The following is a 27369-nucleotide window of genomic DNA, read 5'->3' on the forward strand; positions in this document are numbered from 1 at the left end:
ACAGCTGCATTGACAGCTGATGCCAAGCTGCTACAGTGTATCATGGGATCAGCTGTCAATCGACTATTGATGGACTACCTCACAATGAGGCAGTCCAGCAACAGTCCCTGATTGGCCCCCTTGCTGACCAATCATACCAGGAGCCAACTGTCAAATAAGGCATACCATTACTGTGATTGACAGGTGATGAGTCAACCTACTAAACTGAATATATAGGGTTAGGGCTAAGTTTAGGATTAGGGAGGACTAGCAATTATGTCAAACTGTGACGCTGGTCAGTATGATAACACACCAAATAACAAATCTTGGAAGCAAGTAAAGAGACACGGCAACATTAGTACAAATTGCCACCAAACTGAGCAAAGATATACAAGTGGGTTATTGCTGTACTCAGCGGTAGTATCAGAATATAAATCAGGGATCTGTACTGCAGTGGGACATACATGGTGTCATGAAAATGTCACATTTGGGAAAATCACAAAAATAAATCAAAAATAAAATAAACCATGACTTAACGCCAAGGGGGATATGGGACTGTCACCTCAGAGAGGCATCCTTGGTGAGACCAAGGTCATTCTATATGTCCCTCGGCTGGTCTCAGAGCACAGGCTCATCTGCCAATCCCACCTCCAGGTAGTGACCCTCATGCCTGTCCAGCTTCTCCCAAGCAGGCATTGACCCTCCTGCCAGTCCTGTGTCTTACAGACAGGTATCAACTCCTCTACTGTTCTGCATCTAGCTACTGTATTTACAAAGGCATTGGTGGCTCTCAGGCCTCCTTCTTAACATGAACCTGGGACCAGGGAATAGTACAGCCAGCCAACAGGTCCAAAAACTCTGCTACTGGAATCCCTGAATAAATCAGACAGGACTCACAGTTCCTAAGAGAACTAGCACACAGCTCTGTTTTTGGACAAGGACTAGCCTTTGGAGACTTGTCCTTAAACATGTGGTGACAACTATTTACAATACAAATATAATAATAATAATAAAAATTAATAATTCATACATCAAAATATATAACACAAGTAACTCTTTCAAACACAATAAAACATAACAATATATACATTTAGTTGCCTATTTGGTTGCACTAATTTCCATACGAGCGCGCAGACAAAAGAGCCATGTTTGGAAGATCTAATTTGCAGAGAAAACCTTCCACACCCCCACGACAATCGCAGAGGGCTTTCAACAATATTACTCTTTGCTGTATTGCTTACCAGCACGTACCCCAACGCCGGGCGATTGCGCTGGGACCCTCTCCAAACAACAGAAAGCCTATATTGCGCACTACGTGACAACCAAATTGGAGGCACACTTCACAGCCGCACTAGAAGAAAACATTAGAAGAGAAGAACTACACCTGGCCATTAAACTAGCCAAAGCGAGAAAGAGTCCAGGCCCGGATGGATTTACGGCAAAATACTACAAGCTTTTCTCTGACACCCTTGCCCCACACCTCCTAGCCTTCTACAATAATATCCAAGATGGGGGTTCACTAGACCCCAACATTCTACTGGCCCATGTGGTGGTACTGCCTAAAGAGGGGGAAGACCCCACATCCTGCGCCAGCTACAGAACGATCTCCATGTTGAACGCCGATCTCAAACTCTTCGCAAAATTCCAGATTTTCCGCATTCGACCCCTACTCCCGGACCTCATACACCCGGGCCAGGTGGGTTTTGTTGATGGATATGAGATAACACAACCAAAGCACTCAACCTCATCGATGCAGCACGGAGCGGAACCACACCGGCCCTCCTGGTTTCAACTGATGCGGAGAAGGTGTTCGACAGGGTTGATTGGTCTTTCTTAATGACCACGTTTGAGCACATAGGCGTCGGACCGCAAATGATGGCATGGATCTCGGCACTATACTCCGCCCCGGCAGCTCATGTTCAGGTCAATGGAATCCTCTCCAGAGCATTTGCTATCAAAAATGGCACCAGACAGGGATGCCCCCTGTCACCCCTGCTCTTTGTGATCAACCTGGAACCGTTTTTGAACGCCATAGGAACACAATCTCAATAGAAGGGATCAAGGGAAAATGGGTGAAAGCAAAATCTCGGCATATGCAGATGACCTCCTGTTTACCATTACAAATCCAGAGCCATCCCTGAAAGAGCTTATAAAGAGCTTATACATCAATTCAACACATACCGACTACTGTCCAACCTCAAAATCAATTTCTCAAAATCTGAAATCCTAAATGTGGGATGCCCCCGATCGCTGGACATCTCACTGAAAGCTGAGCTATCCTTCCAATGGTGCGAGAAGGCAATCAAATACTTTGGAGTCTGGCTCTCAGTGGAACTGTCGGACAGCTAACGCATCAACTCCCCTCCTCCTTAACATGATTGATAAAGACCTGAGATCATGGATGCTACCCCACATAACGTGGCTTGGAAGAATAAGCGCACTCAAGATGAACATGCTCCCGTGTCTCCTGTACCTGCTCAAACACTACCGATCCACATACCCAAAACATTCCTCTCACAGATCCGCATAACGTTCACAGAATACATCTGGCACCGCCAATAGGCGAGACTGAACTTTGCAACCCTCACTAAGCCCAAGCAACACGGAGGACTGGGACTCCCAGACCTAACCAAATATCAGCAAGTCGTGCACCTCCAAAGAATAAAAGATTGGACACACACCGAAGGATAAACTCTGGATCTCGATAGAGGCAAGCTTCACAAGGACACCATTACCCCTACTCCCATGGCTGCCGAAAGACATGGCCGAGAAATTACCGAACAAACACCCGACCCTACACACGACTATGGTAGTCTGGAGGAGATTATCAAAACATAAAGACCTAGCTCTGACACTGACACCACTGTGCCCCATATCGCACAATTTACAATTTCGCCCAGCTACATCCACCCAATACACTACAGCCCTGGGACTCCCATACCTGTGCAGACTGAAAGACATATATAACCAGGACACTATCACGCCTCTGACAGAACTGGTACCACATACCCCACACAACCTGCTTCTCCGCCTAAGATACCACCAACTGACAAGATTCCTGAGGAGCATCCCCACCCTGGATTCGGCCTCTTGAGCACTCACCACTTTTGAGAACATATGCACCAGCTCCCCTCCACCACAACACACGATCTCGTTGCTATACAGCTTACTGAACACCCCAAGCCATGAGGCCTCCCTCCCATACTTTGCTAAATACTGGGAGAGAGACCTAGGACACCCACTTTCAGATAAACAATAGACCACGGTGTTCACACTATTACACAAATCCTCAATCTGCACCAAATTCCAAGAAATGGGATACAAAATGATCAAACACTGGTACAGGACACCAGAAATGCTAACTGCTATGAAGACCAACTTCAACCCAGAATGTTGGAGGTGCGTAAAATAACTAGGCTTTCTCTACCATATATGGTGGACATGCTCACTCATCAAGCCTTTCTGGGAGGCAATACCTAAGGTCCTATCTGATCACTGACATGAACCTTCAACTTGCACCAGAAACATACCTACTCCAACTAACCACACTACCTACACGCAGACTCAAAAAAACTGCTATACCGGAGCTACTGAACGCGGCCCGCAGCCTTATTACTGAACGCGGCCCGCAGCCTTATCTTAGGACACTGGAAACAAAAAACAGCCCAGACACCAAAAGAATGGATGAACAGGGTGGAAGACATAAGACGTATAGAAGAGCTGATCCTATCTGCAGCGGGATGCGCACGGAATTACCACGATACATGGTAACACTGGCTCCAGTATCTCTGATACCTACGCGAGAGGCGCAGAACAAACAGAAGGCATTGGAGGGACACCCGCCCCAGACGTACTCAGAAATGAAACCATGGACAACGCAACACTTGAACCAACAAGCCACCGACCTAGCAAATACCTAGCCTACCCTTTTACAGCCCACTCTATGGCACAGCACTGCCAAAATTAGATGAGACATAACGCACAGTGCCACAAGGTCTTGCCACTCACTCACTCTAAGGATACACGAACAGGCCCACAACTCTGCAAGGTCATGATATTGTAAAAGGACCTAGGCGTTTGCAGGCACAAATTTATCCCGAAAATGTCACTGTTTATATCCATGTTACAAAGGTTACTTATACAAAACCAGGAAATGTACTACAATACCAAGCAACTCTGTTATGTCATAATGCTGCCATTTCAAACTGTATTCTTATGTTACAAAATCATATGATACTTTCTCATTCTAAACTGCACTACTGGAGACAAAGCATTTTATCACTGTATGTACTAACCATGTCCAAAACCTTGAATAAAAAAATAAATAAATAAAATATGGTATAGGTGGGGCTTTCTGCTTGAACTGGTAGTGTATCCAGATGCATCAACCAACTCTCTAATACACCCTGAAGAAACAGATACTTTTTTTGCATGACCTAGGTGTAACTAATGTGGAAACTGTAACGGATCGACGGGCACCCCGACTGGGTACCTCCGTTGAAGGATGCTCCTAGCGCTTCCTGAGGACTCCAAGCACTGCAGCAGACACCACAACCACCGAACCGGAGAAGCATACAAATGCTCTCAAGCATATGAATGCTATAAACAGCTGAACAGGAAAAGCATTCAATCAGCTTACACTCCTGGCAATCAGCATACAATCCAATTCCCCCAATAACGAGACGACACTTCGTTTTGAGGTCAAAGCAGAACTGACTGTACTGGCACATACAGCCTCTTTAATTCCCAATCCACAAACATACGTCAAAATCATACAAATTGGTCCAGTGATTCAAAAGATAGATCGTAGTCCTTTGTGACCAAATGAAGCATGGCTTTTCTGCCCAAAACCAGTTCCACAGAGTCTTCTATCCTGGAGATAATTGGGAAGTAATCCAATTATCTCCAAGGACAGAGGCAAAACTCCATTAAGCACATGGCAGTAAAAAGACAGTAAAATACAATAAAATACACAAGGTTACATTTATTACATAAAATACAGACATGCAACATATCGCCAGATAACTTAGGTCTGAGCACACATTATTACTGAATGGCGCTCAGACCACACACATACAGTTCAATTGCCATGGAGCCAAAGTATTTTCCATAGTCTTTCATTATACGAATGGGCACCATGGCATAGCTATCTGGGGTATCACCGCTCAAACAGGGCAAGCACCGAATGACCCGGCTTTCATGTCTTTGAAGGGAAAATCAAGCGTTTCCACATGGGGCCATAGTCTAAAGGCAGCAGGCGGGCAACCAGGCTCCTCCAATGCACAGTGGTGAGATTGGTCTCGTCACAGAATCTAACACCAGTGTCTCACCAGGGTTGCTTACTGGAACCACCTCTGGTCATTCCCCGGCAGTTGTTTGGGTGTCCTAATCCCCTGATAGATGGGCCTCCATTCTGGAAGAGTCCCTTTTCAAAACATCAGCCAGATCACCACCTGATGTTTCAACATTAATACTACCAGCAGCTTTAGGTTCTGCCATACACCATATTTTTCCATGTAGAGACTATGTTTTTTTCTAAATGTATGTATTCTAAAATTAGGGGTCATCTTATACACGGAATGTCACTGCAGGGGTTAATAAAAAACACTTGTGTGCGGGTCCTGGCAGCCAACCAAGCTAGTCGCATCTGGCTGGAGCTCCTTCAAAAATCTAATTATGAAGCCAAGTACTTGGCACAGTTTGGGCACAAACCGCATGCTTTCTCACAACACTCTGGACCACGCCAAGACCTCACGGCTCCGGCACCGCAGGGGTGAGGCCTTGCCTGGACATCCCCTTATCTTACCGTGGGCAGAGGGCATGATTGCCGCAAAGAGCAGGACGGCAGTCCGGGGAACTTGTGTCTGGACATGGCCAGAACGTGGGGAGCGGCCTACCGGAGTGTGAGAGGGCCAGGCACCAGTGGGGACTACAGTGCTATAGATGTTTAAAATATGTATTTCTTAATTTTGGGCTCATGGGGGCGTGTTATACACTGAAAAATATTATATATATATATGTATATTATATGCTTCCTTTCAAGATTTAATAACAAAACTGTATTTAGAAAGCTTGAGCACACTTAAGGGAAAAGTATCAAATTATGGTGAGACAAACGTAAAATAAAAATGCCAAAACGTCCTCTGTCATGAAATGAAAACATTTGGAAAAAAGCTCAGTCATGAAGGGGTTAAACAAAATTAAGACCCAATAGTTGCGTTAGAATAAACTTTGGGCGATTTGACATTTTTGAAATCTAACTTGGATATTTCTCGATTAACTTTAATTGCTCTTTAGTGAGAAGACCCCATGGTGTTTTGGTTGTTTTAATATACGCAAAGCTTCCATGCCTTGTGTTATTTCAATCTTCTAAATAAATCCAAGTAAATGAGCATGATATTATTATACTGCATTACAGTATACAATGACGAGACTCAACATTCTCATTTCACAAAGGAAGCCTCCAGAGATGGGATTTAATTATCTTTGCCCATATCAAAGCGGTGACATTATTGACCAGTAGGGGGCACCAAAGTATCATATGATAGCCACAAATTGTAATTCTACTGTCATTAGTAAAGGTAAATATAATATTAAGTAAACAAATGCAACAACAAAATGTTTTGGTCATTGTCACAAGGCACGCACATTTCAAGTCAAAATAGACAAACTGGAAATTTTCTCAACAATGGGTCCTGTTTGGATATTTTGGCCTTAAATTCACTTTGAATTCATGACAGTTCAAAATTAACAAGGTTATTTACTGAACTGAAAATTCTGTGAATTTAAAGTTAATTTTCAAATTTAAGACCAAAATAGGCAAGTATAGATGACACAGATTTTTTTCCAGTTCTTTTACTTTGGCCTTAATTTCGAAGTTCACTTTGACTTTTCACTTTAGTGAATAAATGTAAGGGAACTTCAGAAGACTGTTTGTTTGTATCAGGTAGATCTGGCTATTGTTCGCAGAGCAATTTATTGTCTTGTGACAAAATTCACTATAAATCTTTTGTACAGACTCATTAAAAAAATAGTGAGCTATAAACATGGAATGTTGTGAGTAGTGTGCAAATCTGTATCGATGCAAAGTTTTCTTCTTCAATAATGGCCCCCATGTGTTCTGTGAAAAATTCCTATCTAATCCTTCATTCATAGGAAAATATATAAATAATTGCCTCATATTACATAATTATGAAGTTCATTCACTAACCCTCCTATTTTTAAACCTGATTTGTTTTTGTGTTTTGTCAATCTGTATTTTATTGAAGCATCGATAAAAGGATTACAGTTGAAAGAGGCGTTATAGGGTATATAAACGTAACAATATTGTAGCAATGATGTACTAAGACATATACTCCTGCGCAAATTTGCTTCTTTTTTTGTGTAAAATAAACAAATTAGGTTAACACATCTATATAAACTTGATTTTTTAAAAAACCTTATGTGATTATTTTTTTTGTTTAAGTCAGTCAGTTTGACTCCAGTTTGTGTGAAAGCCACTAAAAATTTTCTTCGTCACTAAACTCCGAACTGTTTGAAATCCAAATGGCAAAATTTAGAGTATATTAGCTAAGCTGCGGATTGGGAGAGTGAACTATTTTTGCCTAAAAATTGCAATTCAAATTTAATTTCAATGTAAATCGCCAAAACCCCATGACCAAGTATCTCACATTTTCACCTTGATTTGACATAAGTGCATTAGTCAGGTGAAACGGAGGGCGGGCAGTCCAGATTTGCAGTTTGGGAAGGGGAAGGGGGGGAGGATGAAAATGAAATGTTTGCCAGAAGCAGGCCCACCAGGAACAAAAAATATATATCGAAAGAGTTTGGCGTACGTAGCCTGTTCAACAACCAGCAGATGGATAATTAGACATAAGTTCCAGGTGGATAGCTCACAAAGTACAGCCAGCTATCAGAGTTAAAAGAAAATGCTGCAGGAAACAAGATCACATCATATAAACATTTATTATTATTATTATTATTGCAATTTATATAGCGCCAACAGATTCCGTAGCGCTTTACAATATTATGAGAAGGGATTTAACTATAAATAGGACAATTACAAATAAACTTACAGGAAAAATAGGTTGAAGAGGACCCTGCTCGATCGAGCTTACATTCTATAGGAGGTGGGTGTAAAACACATTAGGACATGAATTTGCAATCAAATAAGGTGGACTGCCCTTTAGGAGAGGGCAAGAGACAGGTATGTGAGGTAAGGGTTAGTCTTGGAGGCCATATGCTTTCCTAAAGAGATGGGTTTTAAGGCACTTCTTAAAAGATGCAAGACTAGGGGAGAGTCTGATGGCGGTAGGCAGGCTATTCCATAGGAAGGGAGCCGCCCGCGAGAAGTCCTGCAAGCGCGAGTTGGCCGTACGAGTGCGGACAACGGACAGGAGGTGGTCACGGGCAGAGCGGAGAGACCGAGAAGGGACATACCTATGGATCTGTGAGGAGATATAAGAGGGGCTAGAGTTGTTCAGTGCTTTATAGGTGTGAGTTAGTACCTTGAATTGACTCCTATAGCATACAGGAAGCCAATGTAAGGACTGGCAGAGGGGTGAGGTGTGAGAGAAACGACTAGAGAGGAAAATCAGTCTAGCAGCAGCGTTCATTACGGACTGTAGGGGTGCAGTACGGCTTTTGGGAAGACCAATCAGGAGAGGGTTACAGTAATCCATGCGGGAAATTACCAGAGCATGGACAAGCTCCTTGGTAGTATCTGGTGCAAGAAAGGGGCGGATGCGGGCTATGTTTTTAAGATGGAATCTACAGGATTTGGCAACATGCTGGATGTGAGGCTCAAAGGTGAGACCAGAGTCAAGTATGACGCCAAGACAGCGTGCTTGCAAAGATGGACTGATGTTGGTACCACAAACTTGAAGGGAGAGTGAAAGAGGAGGATCAGTATTAGGAGGAGGAAAGACAAGGAGCTCAGTTTTTGAGAGATTGAGTTTCAGAAAGCGGGAGGACATCCAGTCAGAGATGGAAGAAAGGCAAGCAGTGACACGTTGCAGGACGGCAGGGGAGAGGTCCGGGGAGGAGAGATATAGCTGGGTGTCATCAGCGTACAGGTGGTAGTGGAATCCAAAAGAGGTAATAAGTTTGCCAAGAGAGGCAGTATAAAGAGAAAATAGAAGGGGACCAAGGACGGAGGCGAGGGGAGGAGGTATCATTAGAAAAGGAGACACTGAATGAGCGTTGGGAGAGATAAGAGGAAAACCACGAGAGGACAGAGTCACAGAGTGTCAAACTAAGAGACAATATATATAGCAATACACAACCTAAATTTAATTTCAACCAAACATACATGATTGAACACACCCAGGATATTGCCTGACAGGACAAGTTTTACAGCCTTCCATCCGGACGATCTCAGACATCAATCAAGTTACACAACCCAAGAAACCAGCTGTCTGATATTGCAACCAGAAGTGAAACCTATCAAAAATAGTACTCTGTAGTAGTTATGGTGCCCTAGTGTCTCCCCCAAATATAAGTAGTCAGCCATCTCCTGGGCTCTGTTCCATGTCTCCCTGGAGCCCGAGGTAAAAGCCATAAGCGCCTGTTAAGAGCCACGCTTTGCTATGTTCCAGGTAAGAAGTCAAACCATTAGCTGATGTTTTCCTGCAGCCAGGCAGCACTCCCGGAGTCATGACACTACAGTGGGCTATAGTGATTATGGTGCTTTGAGATTTCATTAAAATGTGCTCCTGGTGTCCCTGACTTCCGAGAATCTTAAATAGGAAACATTGCTAAAACTCTACAGTGTACGTCTCCCCATGCTGAAAGAAGGGAGGGGAGATGAAGATAAAGACTTAGTGGGAAAAAAAAACCCTCTCCAATTCAGTTTTTTTGGTCTACATTTTGTGAGATAGTGGACTGCTCCTCACAACTTACTGAATAATCCACTTCATGTCAGCTCTGTAATATATAGGATTGTTGTTTGTGAATCTGTTTTCTGGAGGATGAATGCCTTCATTGACCTATGTGGACAGTATAGGTTAAACGGTAGTGAGTCTTCTAGTAACAAAAAAAACTATTTGGGTCTATAACAAATGATGCATGTTCAGAATATATGCAAGCCAATGCTGCCATTTTCCAACCAATGTATCAGGAAGAGGCGTGTTTACACAGTGTAGCGGTTAGTTGGATACACTTCACGTGCCATTTTGGTTTCCCTTTAACAAAGTACCAAAACTCAGAAATAATACTCTCCTATGGGGGAAATGCGTAATATGTTACACCATCGCAGTTTGGGAAAACAAAAAGCCGGACTGCAATAGTGGTTCTTGTGCTCCGTGTTTGTGCCATTATTTATTTATATACCCTTGTTTAGATCTACAATGGGGACTAGTTCTTCCCTGCTGTTGTAGACGAGTTGTTATATTAATATTATTGGCATTTATTTAGCACCAGCTTATTTACAGTATTAGAAAGAATTAACAATAAATGAAATAATTGCAAATTGTTACAGGAACATAAGATTGATGAGGGCCCTGCTTGAAAGAGCTTACAATTGTAAGTTCACATTTCGGGTTAAAGGGCAGGAGGATTCTTGTGTGAGGAAGCAAGGCTGAAATGTTACTCAGATATTTACTCCCACATTTTCCTGCACAAAGACTGAGGATGAAAAGAACTCAAGTTCGATTTTCTCTTGTTTTACTGAGGTCCTGAGGTCCTAGTGATCTTTCAAAGTGCCCTTTCAACGACATAAGGTAGACCACATTACAAAGCTTGATTCTTTGACACTATAGCAAGTAAGGTAAGATTCTCGAGCAGACGGATTTCTTTCTCTCTCTTTACTTGTGAAGTCATTGTGTTTTACAAACTCACTTGGAGTCCATTCTCACTCCCAAGCTTTTCTTTGCAGAGGTGATTCTCAAGGACATGCTGCGTTCTTGTAATAGTTCCAGTATACTAAGCCCAGGGCCAGATTAAGAGCCCAGTGGGCCTGGTGCTGACAATTATGACGGGCCTAATTACAGAATCATATCGACCAAAAACAGTAAAACACTCCCAAGCGTCATGTATCTGATGGAGATGGTGCTGGAGAGAAAGAAAACAGCAACTATAAGAAAACACATACCCTAGGCTAATCTCCCTCTAATTTATGTTTTCATCTTTCAAGTAAATCCATAACAGCAGTGTCCAGTCAAGCAGGAAGTCAATGGGCACGGTAAAAGGGTGTGCCATTGACACAAATCACGTAACCTGCCAAAAGGGGCGAACATGCCCAAAAAGAGGACATGTCTGCCCAAAGAATTAGAAGGCCAGCCTGGCATGAATGCATGTCAGGCTGACTGCCAATCATGCAGCTGGCCAACTAAGGGCATACTATGCAGACTGCACCCTGAGCTTGGCATAAATGCATCTAATGATGCGCTCGCTCAACGCTTTCTAAGTACTGTCCCCTAGCACTCGCTGGTCCACTTGTCTCCTTACCTTCTTACTAGCAAGCAGACGCTCCTGGTATATAGTCTGGGACAGAGAAAAGCTGTGTGTAGTGAGTGTAGAAGAAAGGGAACATGCCACAGTGTTAGAGAGACCAAAGTCAGCATTACCTTAAAGGATCACTATAGGGTCAGGAACACAAACATGTATTCGTGACCCTATAGTGTTAACACCAAAATCTAGCCCCCCTGGGCCCCTCATGCCTCCATAAGTATAGCAAAATCTTACTGTATTCAAGCCTGAAGCTGTAACTCTGCATGCTGTTAGACTCAGACACACAAGCAGTCTGCTGACATCATTAGAAGAGGTGGCCTGATCCAATCAAGGTGCTTCCCCATAGGATTGGCTAAGAGGCAGATCAGGGGCAGAGTCAACATGATTCAAACACAGCCCTGGCCAATCAGCATCTCCTCATAGAGATAAATTAAATCAATGAATCTCTATGAGGAAAGTTCAGTGTCTGCATGCAGAGGGAGGAGACACTGAATGTTTGGATGCATTGCAGGCAGCCATAACCCAGGAAGGATCTCTAACAGCTATCTGAGGAGTGGCCAGTGAAGTTATCCCTAGGCTGTAATGTAAACACTGCATTTTCTCTGAAAAGACAGTGTTTACAGCAAAAAGCCTGAAGGTAATGATTCTACTCACCAGAACAAATTAAATAAGCTGTAGTTGTTCTTGTGACTATAGTGTCCCTTTAACTATATTCATTGTCAGCCAGTCCACACAAGGTTTGTTTCCATACATCCCTCTTACGTTTTCATACTTAAGTAAGAGTATGTGAAAAGTAGTTAGGGTTGCCACCTTTCTCGGAAAAACATACCGGCCTTACTAATTTGCATAATTAAATATGTATGGGTGACATCACATGATGTAAATCACAAGGAGTGACATAAGAGAAAATGCTGTAAAATCACCAAAAAACTACTTAGTTTGATTCTGCTGTATAGATGGATTCCTCCCAGTGCCCCCATGTCTCCCAGTACCCTCATGACTCAGTGCCCCCATGTGTCGATTACTCCAAGTCTCAGTGTTCCTATGTATCAGTGTCTCAGTGCCCCATGTCTCCCAGTGTCCCCTAGTGTCATGTCCCCAGGTCTCCCAGTGATCCTATGTGTCACAGTGTCTCAATGCCCCATGTCTCCCTGTGTCCCCATGTATCCCAGGGTCCCCATGTTACTAGGACACTAGGAAGACGGGGAGACCTGGGGACACGGGGAGACCTAGGGACACTGAGACACCAGTGACACTGGGAGACTAGGGGAATCTGGCTGGGACACATGGGGACACTGGGAAAATAGGGGACATGGAGACACAGACACCAGGGACACAGACACTAGAGACATTGGCTGGGGGACATGGGGACATTGAGACATGGGGGCACTGGGAGACATGGGACACTGAGACACCAGGGCCACATACACTAGGGACACTAGCTTGGAGACATGTGGACATTGAGACACTTGAGGCACTAGGAGACATGGGGACAGTGAGACACTGGCAGACTGGGGGCACCGGGAGACTAGGGGTCACTGGAAGACTAGGGGGCACTGAGACACCACGGACACTGGCTGGGAGACATGGGGACACTGTGTCCCCATGTGTCTGTGTCATAATGTCTCCCAATGTCCCTTAGTGATCAGTGTATGTCTCCTTGCAGCCTTTACCCCATCCCTTACTTCTCTGAGCTGCAGGGTGGGAGTTGCTGTCTGGACTCTCTGTAGCTGCACCCCTGCAGATCAGTGAGTATAGATATAGGCAGGGAGGGATTTGCTGGAACTTCATATCCCTGCCTGTCTCCACATACAGTGACCCCTACTGGCCAGTGCTGGTATTGCATAGCAATCTCTTGTTTATACTGAGAAAAATACCAGAATTTGTATTGCCAGTATCACTGCAATATTGGCACCAGCCAGGCAGCCTCAAATACTGGCTGTGCCAATAATAAAAAAGCCAGGTGGAATCCCTAAATTTTTTTTAAATCAATGGGCCTATTCCATGGGCCTGGGCCTGGAGCTGCAGCTCCATCAGCCCCTATGTTAATCCGGCCCTGACTAAGCCAATGGTCCAACCCTAAAACCAATTCTCTTATACTTGATATTAATGTTTTCACACCGTTTCTTTCACCAAGTCTGACCCAATCCATCCACTCATCCAGCCTAGGTTCACTCTACAGAGACCTTCTGTCTAATATTCATCCTTTATTTCAATTGAATCGAAAGTTCTAATTTCTAATTTCACAGCTCTATTATCAATAAGACATATAAATAAATAATCATGTGTACATTGTCTATATATATATATATATATATATATAGACAATTATTTAATAAAGTTTGGCTAGTTTGACCTTAAATGGTACCTGGAGTTTTACATTTAAATATTTAAAAAATAGATTGACTCAATCCATTATGTTAAATATTTTATAAAGTTTATATTTTGAAGTCTATGATACATTATTGTCATATAACTTAAGCATTATCACTCACATTAAACTGAGTTGAGATTGCGTACTTCTCTGTCCCTCGGAGACCGCCTTTCTTTAGGGTTGTACAATATGACTAAGTACAGACAAACAAATCATTACATATTTATAGTGTTTAGGGCGATGAATGAATGTCATAAAATAATCTGTCCGTGTCCGTTCATTTTTATGCATGTTACACTATGCCCAGAAATATCTGTTGTCCTGGTCTCTCGCGTGTTGTCTTTGACAACACATTCTGTTGTCAGATTGCCTGTAATTACTGGGTCTTCTCATGGACAGTCTATCTGTAATTACTGGGTCTTCTCATGGACAGTCTATCTGTAATTACTGGGTCTTCTCATGGACAGTCTCTCTGTAATTACTGGGTCTTCTCATGGACAGTCTCTCTGTAATTACTGGGTCTTCTCATGGACAGTCTATCTGTAAATACTGGGTCTTCTCATGGACAGTCTATCTGTAATTACTCGGTCTTCTTATGGACAGTCTCTGTAATTACTGGGTCTTCTCATGGACAGTCTATCTGTAATTACTGGGTCTTCTCATGGACAGTCTCTCTGTAATTACTGGGTCTTCTCATGGACAGTCTTTCTGTAATTACTGGGTCTTCTCATGGACAGTCTCTCTGTAATTACTGGGTCTTCTCATGGACAGTCTCTCTGTAATGACTGGGTCATCCCATGTCTGACAGTCTGACTGTCTGCAGGTATAAGGTCTTCTCAAGGACATATTCTTTAAATAAACATCCAAAATGAGATGGGTCTCTTACATTTTGCCCGAGAAAGTCACTTACAGACATTTTAGGCTTACTTCCTTTTTATTGATTTTTTCCTTTATTGATAAAATAACGCTTTGTTTACAACCTATTCTTTTCTCCCTGACATACTGTAAAGATTAATAATCACATAAAACATCCATTAAAGAACTTGTTGTGGTGACGTGATACTCCACTTGGAAAATACATCTGAAAAGTTGGGGGGGGAAAACATCGTTAGTTCAATTAAATTAGAGATCTTTTCCAGCTGCACGATTACAGTATTAATTTTGCAAAACGATTTCAAACGAAATCACCAAGACTCACTCAGAACTCTCATGAAACGAACAGCGACACATATGTAACAGTTAGGGACTTTTAGTACCACCAGTAGGCAAATACCCTCCCTCTGCCTCGCATTACGCTTGATCTAACTTCCTGTACTAAGCCCTTCTGCTCTATAAATTGTGTAATAGATATATTGTGGGTAAATTAATGGGTTCTAAGTACCTTTCCATTATGAGACATGGGGTATGCATTAATCGAAGGGTTTCTCCTGAATGACACAATTTTTCAAAATATTTAATCATTTAAAAAGTTTATCCAAAAAGTTTGAATCATTTGAAAAGCTTATCCAAAGATATTAAATTGAGGCTGAAATTTGTGATTTTCCCTTATTTTTAAAAACTAATTTTTTTGTTCTTTAGGAAAGTTTTTTTTCTACGGCAACTGCATATCTCTCAACATTAAGAGATATGGAATTAAGATGGGTGGTCTTTTATTTGGGCGTCACATGTGATGCCACTGGCGTTACTGATGATGTCCATAATGGGTGGAAAGTGGGTGAAGCACGCCAGGCTGAAAGATAGCTGTTGCAGACCTGGTCTTCTGCTCGTTCGGTTGCCCTTCTCCCCTTGTTTGTTTCCCAAATAAATGTTCTCCCCTTTTCATAGGCTTCCAGTATCATTTCTATGTAGATGACACGCAAATGTATCTGTCCTCCCCTGATTTTTCACCACCCCTCTTGACTTGTGTCTCGGACCGCCTCTCTGCTATTTCTTACTGGACGGCTGCCCACTTCCTTAAACTGAACCTGTCCAAAACAGAACTTCTGGTCTTCCCTCCCTCAAGTGTTGCTACTCCCATGTCTGTGTCCCTCCAAGTCAATGGTTCTACCATCCGCTCTACCTCTAAGGCTCGCTGCCTAGGTGTTCTCTTTGACTTCGACCTCTCCTTCACCCATCATGTCCAATTAATCACCAAATCCTGCCGCTTCCATCTCAAAACTATTGCATGCATCCGACCCTATTTAACGCCTGATACGGCAAAGGTGCTTGTCCATGCCGCTGTTCTCTCTCACCTTGACTACTGTAATTCGCTTCTCAGTGGTCTTACGTGTTCCCAACTTGCCGCATTACAATGTATAATGAATGCGGCGGCGAGGCTCATCTAATTAATATCATCCAATATTTAATGTGCGGAGGTGGGGGAAACAAAAAAGACACTAACCATTTCACGTTGTTAAATGCATATCCTCAGAGACCCAATAGTTTGAGAGATAAAACTATCTCTGAGGAAGTGTCTTGCACGACCCAAAACGTCTCCCATCTTTGTGCCCCCCCAGCACATTATGTCCAAATATAATTTTGTTTTTGAATAAATGCCAATTTTAAGATGGAGCATGATATTTAAGCCCTGAATGCGGGACCCGGTGCTGGTGATGTATTGTATGTCTCTCTCACAAAGGACCATTTGTGTTTTATAATTCACAATGGTTCGCCACTGCACTATTCAATTTTAGGATTGTATTACTCATGCTGTGTCATACATATATATTCAATGTTTGCAGATGAAGAGATTTAATGATCAGCAATGAGTTGAATAATATAGGCTGTCCTTAACCATTCTTCCCGAAAGATCTTTTGAGGGCCTCCTCTTGTGTTGAGAGATGCAGAGGACACAAAAGATAAAAGGAACACCAAGCAAAATATAAAAGTCCCTAAATGAGAACTTGAGGCAGACTTTGTCTTGCACTGTGCGCAGTAGCTTTCTTAAAGTAGACCATCCATTCCTTCGATGAGTGGATGAGGACCTTCATCCATTATCTGGTGTTGAAAATGGCTTCATCCTGGTTTTCATAAAAACACTCTTGATTTAGTTTGGCGGAGGATGTGTAGGCATTATCATCATGAAATCAAGGGGTCACTGGTCATTAAAAATGTCTTGTTATTCCTTCACCCAACCATGATGAGCAATTACTAGGCATGATGACTTCCACCAAATGTGGAACCCTTCTGTCTCTACAATGTTTAAAAAATGGCAGCAGTAGTTGTGAGGCTTGTTCCATAATTTACTAAATTGTAGTGAAATGAAATCCAAATGGCAAAATATAGGTTAATATTGCCAATTTGTGACTACAGCAGACCTGCAGATAATTTTTTGAAATCTGCTATTTTTTTTTGCTAATTTTACCCTTTAAATTCCAATTCAATAATTCAGTGCAATGTGAGTCACATGCAGGGAGGTGTGACTAGGACTGCATAAACAAAGTGATTTAACTTCTAAATGGTAGAGAATTGAGCAATGAGACTGCAGGGGCTTCATCTATACACCAAAACTGCTTATCAAACTAAAGTTGTTTTGGTGCCTATAGTGTCCCTTTAAGGAAATTTGTTCATGAGTAGCACATGATGAAAGACTTAGCAATTATTTTGAAACTAATGCAACTACAACTAAGAGGTAGAGATAATTTAACCCCCTAGGAACCATTAGTAGCCTCCTGTTACTTTGAAAAACTGCTAATTAGCTGTCAATCAATAATTACTCACTCTAACAGTTGTGTTTGCAATTGAGATTTATTTTCTTTAAAATGTAATTCCTTATTCATGTAGCGTGTCCAGTATTCTGTCCACTTGCTGTATTTATTTCACACACTTTCTCTTCCTTTAATTTTTTTTATAGTTTAGATTAATAAATGCAGTTACTGTTGCTAGTTCATACTCCACCGAGTCTTTTTGTCAACACTTGACACTAGTGTTTTTCATGATAATATGATGTTTGTAGGACTAGAGCTAATGCTGTGACAATATGGAAAAATCAATTATTTAAAAACGAGTTAAAAATGATTTTGTTGCTGCAAATGTATTGAAAACTTGCAAATATGCCACCTTCCTATAGACTGATTTAAAGACATCTAAGAAGCTGATGAAAAAAATGTTAGTGTTAGGGTTATGTTTTACCTGAATTTAGATTTGATTCTAAACACGAGGTCTGCCCGGAACGTATCCAGCCATATAAAATGAAAAATAGAGATAATTTAAGGTGCAAGATACATGAAACATTGCACATAGGACAATGATGCCTCAGTCCCCTTCAAAGTAGGCACCTTGGGTCCTCACACAGTTCTCCCAGTGCTATATCTGTGCTTTAGGGGGTGAGTCACCTGGGTGATTGTATTTTCACCGCACTCATTACATTGTCCCCAAAGGTCTTCTGAATCATCCAAATAGTTTGAGCAGAGGAATGTTCTAGCTTAACGCAAAATTTGATGCAGATTTGCTGCTCTACTCACTCAGTCATTTTGAATGCGACGGCCACACAGTACACATGCTCACTCAATGGTGTCATGCACATTCAAGTCCACTCTCCTTGGCTGCCAGGTTACATTGATGTCGCGCAAACTGTCCTCATCATATTAACATTGGCTGGATACAGTCAGACCTTGTATAGTTATAGTTGTAACCCTAACTCTAACCTACTCCAACCCTAAATTACCCCAAACACCTAAATATTGTTTCCTAGCCCCAAGTCAGGGATCCTGCGATGCAGTGCTTGTGGACCACTGTTTCCTGAGAAATCTGGAATAAAGTCAGACCCCCAGGGAGCTTGCGGTGTCATGGGAGGAGGATTGCACAACAGAACAAAAATGACATAGAGAATAGGAACTGGGGTCAGGCCAGAGACAGATTACCCATAAGGTGGCATAGGCAGCTGCCTAGGACCCAGCTCATATAGGAGTCTGGTGAGCCTCTATCAGCAGCTGGAGCTCTGACTCTGTCTGTGAGGTGGCCCTCCGTGACCTGACTTCAGAATCAAAAGATCTTCCAACTAGGCCCTGTGCCCCTTTGCTGCACCCCCACTCCCCAGAAGAGGCTCAGTTGCCATTTTACATGTGTCACAGGGAACCTCGCTTTGTGTGCACTGTAACATGGTACTTTGACCCCACAGGTCACAGCCCTAGTACTTCTGATCCCCCTCTTCCACTGGCTGAAGAAATCCCCCAGGTTAAACAAATTTACAGAGATTCAGAAGGGAGAAAGCATTGAGCTAGAAGCCAGGTGGCAACTATATATCACATGTGTTTGTTTCTGAGAATGTACTTGTAAACATGTGTCTGTTAGTATTTGTGTGTGTCTGTATGTGTATTTTACATGTTTGCATGTATATCTGCTACTATTTCTATGTGTATCTGGGTTTGTATGTGCTTCTGATGTTGTACTGTTGTATGTACGCTGCATGTGCCTGTTTGTGTGGATTTAATTGTATTTGTGTGTAGGTGTGTTTTGTGTCTATAAGTATGTGCCATATTCCAAATACTGTTTGTTTACCTCTGCACCCCTGCATTAACTCACACATGTAATCACATCACAAACACACACATCTGCAATCATGTACATGGTGTCAGGATTACTAATTGATCCCGCACGCAGAATTGTATCACACCTAGGACTAAAGATAACGTCTAAGATGGCCGAACTTAACGTATCCAAGAATAGTCAGAATACTTGCCGACTTATCAGAAATCAGAGAAGTCAGAATGAAACCAAAGTCAAATACCAAAATATCAAGATCAGGAACGCACTCTTGGATTAGCATCAGGCAGAAACCACAACAGGGCAATGAGAGAATGTAAAAATTAGTTTATATAACCCCCCTGTTTATCCGATTGGTTGTAACCTGCCTTTGACCCCAAAACATGCGTGCGAGACGTCACACACACACGCCAATGTCGTCATCAACGTGGGCGGCCATGGGCTATAACATGGCATAGATCTGCAGGGCCGGCGTCCCTAGACATGCTGGGTTTATCAGGTATCCGGCCGCATGGTTGCAGATTGGCACAACTATTCCGATCAGGACGGTAAATACCATCATAAACATTTCTATGTGCGGACGAATCCGTTACACACGGATGCTCCACTCAAATACACCTGTGCATTCACACATCCACATTGCCTTCATTCAGACAGACAGTGACACCCACACTAGTATACCCCTCTTATTCCAAAGCACTGTGTGAGTTTTAATTCTTTAAAAGTTTTTTATCCACTCATATTCAAATATTTTAAATTAGAGGCTTACAGCAATAAAACATACAATAAGGTGTGTTGTTCATATTTTTTGAAACACTGATGATGAAATATAAGATAAGATTAAATAATCTTATAGTACCCCTTACTGATTTTAGGCTCTGAATCCATCCTTGAGAGAGACACACAAGGAAACTTGGGTGATGGAAAGAGACACACAAAGAGGTCTGGGAGGATAGAGAGTGACACAAATGCAACACTCAGTCTTCTCTACACAGACAAACAATCAGCCTCCTCCACACACACAAACACTCAGCCTTCTCCACACACACAAACACTCAGCCTTCTTCACACACACAAACACTCAGCCTTCTCTACACACATAAACACTCAGCCTTCTCCACACACACAAACACTCAGCCTTCTCTACACACACAAACACTCAGCCTTCTCCCCACACACGCAATATTCAGACTTCCCCACACCCATATAACAAATATAGGTTGCACCAAAGAAATAGGTAGGTTATAGAATAGGTAATTTCTAAAAATTATAAAAAAAAAAAATACCAGGGGACACAGTCCATTTTTTTCACTGTCCTCTGTTTGCTTTTTGTAATTTTCCTATTCTGTAAACGACATACTTTATTTAGCATAACCTATATTTGTTGTATTTGTGCTTCTTTTTGTTCAAGGGATTGGGGGTACCCATTGTGATTAGTGTTTGCTGCCTGTATCTATCTTGCAGGCTGGATTATTAATTCCTGTCCTTTTCTTGAACATTGCTGTATTTTCCCCACGCACATGCAACCCTCAGCCCTGTCCCACACACTTGCAATACACTCCACCACACACAATACAGAGAACAAAGGCCAAGGCTGTAGGGGGGCAGACTGCTTAGATCCCTGGGCATTCTTAATCTGGCTCTGGGTCAGGCAGTGGCAAAGTGCGAGGCATCTTCCCCGATCTGGATTGTGGAGAACTAAAAAGAGAATCAAAAATATTAATATCCAATTTGGCTATTTTCCTGCTCAGCCATTGGGAAATAACATTTGATTATATAAATTCTCCACAATTCTCAGTATAGTCAAAAAGCCTGAACATATTCAGAGTATATGCCTAGCAGGTAACGATTAAGGAGAAGCCCCATTTTAATGCCTTTTACCCAGTGATGGGAAACATAGGCACTTGCTTGTGAACTACACCTTGCATACCTACTACAACATCAAGAAGGAAGCCTTCCTCTAACCCCATTAATATCCTCTTTCCGCTTCTTCCTCAGTTCATTCCACAGTTTTCTACAACATCCAAGTGATGTCCTCCTCTTTGGTTGATGTCACCGTTCCACTGTTGTACAGAATATCGTTAGCATCCTCTGTAAGTCTTCCCTGCATCCTTAGACCATTGTCTTTATCTAATGCATCTCCCAATTCATACCCAATGCCCTAATTTATCACAAATACAATTTCCCTATTGTCAGCTTATCCCAATTCATCACCCCTAGACATAATGCAAATGTCAAACCATACTCCATGAGTTCATTGCTAAAACCATATTGTCATTTTCCCACTTAACACCACCATGTCACAAATGTTCTGTCCTGGCTGCACACTGATTTATCCATGTAAGAATAGTGACTATGTCATGGACCATACCATGTTATGGGAAGGGGACAGTCAATTTGTAAAGGATATGCCTTATCGGTACTTCAAGGGAAAACCCCACAGGTATTGAGAATTATAACTTGAATTTGCCTCCATGTTAAATTGCCAACTCAGTTTGGTCCATATGAACCCGTTATGGGACAGCTTTTATGTTTCTTTTTAAGTTAAAATTCATATTTATCACCCAGATAGAAAGAATTCAAGTTGTTAGCTTAAACTTTGCAGGCTTCATTCTATTATTGAGAGGACATCCTGGGCTGATTTGTGTACTCGGGTATAGCATTTTTGATCTACAAAAAGATTTATCAAGAATTAGCTGTCAATTAGAGAAAAGTAATGGAAGTTACAGCGGATATTTTGAATGACTCATTCCTTTCCATATTCTAACCAATTGGGGGCGACATAGTACTTTGAAAAAACGCACACTTTTATTATAAACCTTTTATTATAAACACAGTAAAGCGAGCCTATCTTAATACATGCACATGCCAATAGCTCCACTTTATTGATTTATAAATCCTCCCAAAATTCTTCACAATGACAATAGGTGAATGGCTTGTTTTTAGAAAGTAAATATTATATTTTCAAAATATTTCAAGGACAAGCAGTAATGAAAAAAATCCAAATACCTCTGCAAATACGCAGAGCTTTCGTGTACAGCTTTTGTTTATTTGACTTTGTAAATTTGATGCGGATTGTTTTTCGAATGTCGCATTGTACTTTTTGAAAATAATGGTTCTCACAATAGAAAGTTGCTTTGTATTGGTATCAAGGAAATATTTAGTTTGGCAGATTACTTTGTAATGCATCCAGAACCACCTTGGCATTCTAAGAGGTTACTATTAGTTCCCATCCATTGCGCCAATGGTTTCATTCCTCTATCCTGCAAATTGTTAACTATTTGCTCTAATGACAATTTGAAAGTCTGAATTAGCAGAGGAAGTATCTTGGAGCAACACTCAAATAGAGCTATAACATTCCATAATTCCACTTCTAGAGAAGACTCTATGATGAGACGTCAGTAAACAGCTTCGTACCCGGGCTCGTGTTCTGCCGTGTTATAGGCTTTGAGAGCAAGGTCTTCATCTTGGACTGCAGGAGCATGGAAAAAGACGCTCCGCATTGTGAAATTAAAGGAAGGTGGCAAATTTGCTCCTCCGTAGTTCTGTATTAAAAATGAGAAAGTATGAGGATATGTCATGTCACTGGTCGGGATTACTCTCGTGCAAAGGGAAAAATGAAGGAGAGTGTAGCACTGGAGGTTTGACAAAGCAAATGCAATGTTTTATGCTCTACATTCTGATGGCTGATGGGTGAGAGGGTCAAATTTCTCCTTGTGTGAGAACCCTCTCCTTAGGTACCTCCTCTACAGAACATATATTCTCCTAAAGTGACGTATCTCTGCTCCGCTAGAGGTCACTGATAATTGTCACCAGGCACCACCAGGCCGCCATGCATTTGAGAATATAACATTCAGCAATTATAGTGAACATCTTTGCCGTAGAGGACCACAGGTACACATCACACTTGAGTACAGGAGCATGGACTTTGGAATAAAAATGACAAAAACATTTAAAATGACAAAACATTTAGCATTGTGTTCATCATCATACTTGTATATACAGTCTATGGATTCCTAACCCAAGTTCATTAACCAGATATGCATATCCCATATAACCTATAAATAATGCAGCGTTACTGCTAATGTAACATCTGCATATATTTAGTATAAATAATAAATTATTGGGTCTCACCCTGTGCAGTGACCTCCGGGTAGACCATCATGGAGCCAGAAGCTCGTCTTTAAAACTCATTATACACTGGTGGGCACCACTTGGCAGTTTGGGGAAAATATTCTATTCCTGTACTTGAAGTCCTTCTCCATGTGAGATTACCTCCTCAGTGCAACAAGAACACTCTACAGCAGAAACCAACTCTTTCGTTCATCCCACCTAGTAGAAGTCAATCACGCTTTCCATCAGTCTGGGCAAGGAACATGTACTAGGAGATGGAAATAAGATATATAGAAACAAATAGTATATTTCTACCCGATGGGCAGTAACAATGTATTTTCTCTTGACTGATTAAAGTCTACATTTAATATTGTTGGATACGTTTTTCAAATGATTTAATATTTTTGGATCCCTGAGGATATCATAGACACTGAGGTCCCACATTACCTCAGAAGGCTCTTAAGCGCAATGCTCTCACCATCCAGGGCAAAAACTATACAACTCGACCACTACTACAGGATTCCTAAGTCTCCTAAGGCCCCAGCCGAAGCGCCACGAGACCTGCTCCTGAGCTTCCAGCTACTTCAGAGCAAACAGCTCCTACAGTCGAGCAGCCGAGAATCACCTACCTTCCACTTGGAAGGCGCAAGCCTCTCCTTTTTCAACGATATCTCCAGACCCACCATGATCTGGAGACAATCTGTGCAAGCAGTCACGAAGTTATTGCGAGAAAATGGAGTCAGATACCGCTGGGGTCCAGGACGAAAGCTGTCGGTACAACACGGCGCAAAGAGATTTTACCTCGCACAAGCTTCAGAAGCGGGACGTTTTCTCAAAGCTCTGAACCTGCCAGCATTAGAGAATGTACAGGGACATACCCCACCTACCTCCATGGAACATACCCCATCACCTTGGGACGTTGCCAACACCCAGCCGTTTTACCCCAGACAGAAGCGAGCCACGACACCAGGACCACTTAAGGACACTGGACGCTTGCAACCGTAAGCCAGCGGGAAAGTACACCTATCCACTTTTAACGCTAGTGCTAAAGATGGCCCTAAGACCACCCATACTCTATTTTATTGCATGCAGAGAACTGCTATATTTTTAATTTTTAATTTACATTTTTGATTTTTAAGTTCTAACTCCACCACATCGCTCCATAGTGATCATTTTTGAAGGATATACTCCACTCTCTCGGGACTCTCATTCCCTCCCATTTAATGCGAGTTAACCTGATGACTCTCCATAGTCCGCACCATAATGTGCAATTGTTTCCAGATTATAAAAAGCTGGGCAGGAATAATGTCATGTCATGCATCTTGTCTTTCTGTTTAAGTGTACAACACCTTTCCTACCACAAATGTATGCACTTAAAAATGTAACGTACCAAGCTAATACCTATATGTATAACCCAGATATGTTACAATAAAAATATTAAATATATAAAAAAAAAAACATTTTTTGGATAAACATTTAATATTTAAATAAAATTTATATACCATATGTATTTTTTTTTAGATTTTTGGGGAAAACAATAGTTTAAAAGTTTATCCAAAAATATTAAATCATGTGAAAATATTATTCAATTATGTTCATTTGAGGCTTTAATGCCAAATCCAGTAAGTAGGAAGCAATATTAGTTTTTTTTCTGCTTATTCTGGTTGGCTCTCTGTTATGCAGTGATTGGCAGTAAAGCCCACAGAACATGATGAATCAGTGAGCAAATCTCTCAGGGCCTCCAGAAAGATATTTCTCATTGACTTCAATAGATGGTCTTAGGGGTGTCACTAAAAAAAGTCACAAAATGAGGTTTTAAACCTCATGTTTGTCAAAAGGCAAGAAATTAAACATCTCAAACATGACAATAAAGTAAATACCTGTAAAGAAAAGCAGAAAAGTAATAAATGAGTGCACACAGAGGTGAGAAATTCACTCAGGGAAATAGAAGTATAAATCATGAAGAGAATCGGCAGCATAAACAAGATAAACATAAATCAGATTTCGCCTCACCACAACTTTTTTAATACTAAACTATGAACATCATATTTAGAATATATGAGTTTAATGTTTGGCACTACAGCATTAAACCAAAACATAAACTACACCAAAACTACCTTAGAAATAAGATATGTCAGTTTCAGTGATTTATAGAGTTTATGAGTTATATGGGAGTTACCCTTCAACTATAATGTGAAAAGACTTATATCAGTCATTCCCTGATATGAACAGAGATGTATTAGTAAATATCCATAATTATATAAGGTTTGATACATTGCCTATAAATCACATAACGGAATAAAAATGAATTTACCGTAATCAAGGTGATTGAAGGAACCCTTAGTCTGCAAGATGTGTAGATGGTAATGAAGGAACGGCATTGATAAGCTAAAAATGGTTAATTGTTTATTAACTAAATTATTATATGAACAGTCATTGTTTTGACCCCACTTGAAGGAGAAATAATCATGATGAATAATATATAGTTATGTAAACTTATATAAGTATGTTACTTACCACCACTAGGAAAGCACTAGTTTAAATGATAAATAATAATATGTATTATAGAAATACAAGCCCTTACAACTACGAGGGGTATGGAAATAATGTAATATAAAGATCATTTAAAAAACGAGAACTCCGCATACATCAGCCTTCACTCTAGTAACCGTTTTGAATTTCACCAGGCGCAGTCTACTCCCTTAACACATATTGGTAGTAACATATCAATTAACTTTTTCTGGTGCTATAACCATATTCTATAAGTAAATTTTGCATTTAATAATACTGAAAGTGAAATGAATAGGTACCTTCCATTTTGGGAAAGTAATAGTATCATACTCTAAAATTTTAAACATTTTCTGTAGAGAGAGTTCTAAGACTAACAGTCTGTAGCCCATGGAGCAGCATAGCTAAGGGGTGTGGGCCTTGACAGGGCTATGAGACAGGCAAGGAGCATGGGTAAGGTTTGGAAGAGGAGGAGTTTTGCCTATGGGAGTATATATATAGGGGCCATTTTAGCTTAACTATTCCTTACCTGTTGTTGTCCCATCCTCCCTCCCCTTTTTTGGTATGAAGTACCCGTTTGGTCACGGCGGCTGGGGATGGACAGAAAAGTTGGGGTGTAGGTCGCTTGTTCAGTGATAGGATAGTTTTAGTACACTAAGAACAGTTACGTTGGAATTGGTATTGGTAGGTTCGAGCTAGTTGGTAGCTCTGAACCTGGTGGGTGTAGGGTGTTGTGACGAGACCAATCTCGCCACTGTGCATTGGAGGAGCCTGGTTGCCCGCCTGCTGCCTTTAGACTATGGCCCCATATTGAAACGCTTGATTTTCCCCTGCAAAGACACGAAAGCCGGGTCATTCGGTGCTTGCCCTGTTTGAGCGGAGATACCCCAGATAACTATGCCATGGAGCCCATTCGTATAATGAAAGACTATGGGAAAGACTTTGGCTCCATGGCAATTGATCTGTATGTGTGTGATCTGAGCGCCATTCAGTAATAATGTGCACTCAGATCTGAGCTATCTGGGGATATGTTGAATGTACCTGTTTTATGCAATGGCTGCACAGTTATATATTTTTATGTATTTTATTGTCTTTTGCTGCCATGTGTTCAATGGAGTTTTGCCTCTGTCCTTGGGGATAATTGGATTACTTCCCAATTATCTCCAGGATAGAAGACTCTGTGGAACTGGTTTGGGGCAGAAAAGCCATGCTTCATTTGGTCACAAAGGACTACGATCTATCTTTTGAACCACTGGACCAATTTGTATGAGTTTGACGTATGTTTGGAGTATGCTGATTCTGAAAATGTAAGTGTTATGTGAATGTGATGCATACTTTTAAAGTTATTAATAATGTGGAAAAACTGTATTTCTCTGCCTGTGATAATTACATTACCCATTGTGTAAGGTAATTGCATCACAGGCAGAGTGGAGGATTTTGTGTGGGAGTGTCTGAGTGTATTGTATGTGTTTATTGGTTGTTTT

The sequence above is a fragment of the Pelobates fuscus genome, chromosome 4 (genome assembly GCF_036172605.1).
Source record: "Pelobates fuscus isolate aPelFus1 chromosome 4, aPelFus1.pri, whole genome shotgun sequence".
Taxonomy (NCBI): domain Eukaryota; kingdom Metazoa; phylum Chordata; class Amphibia; order Anura; family Pelobatidae; genus Pelobates; species Pelobates fuscus.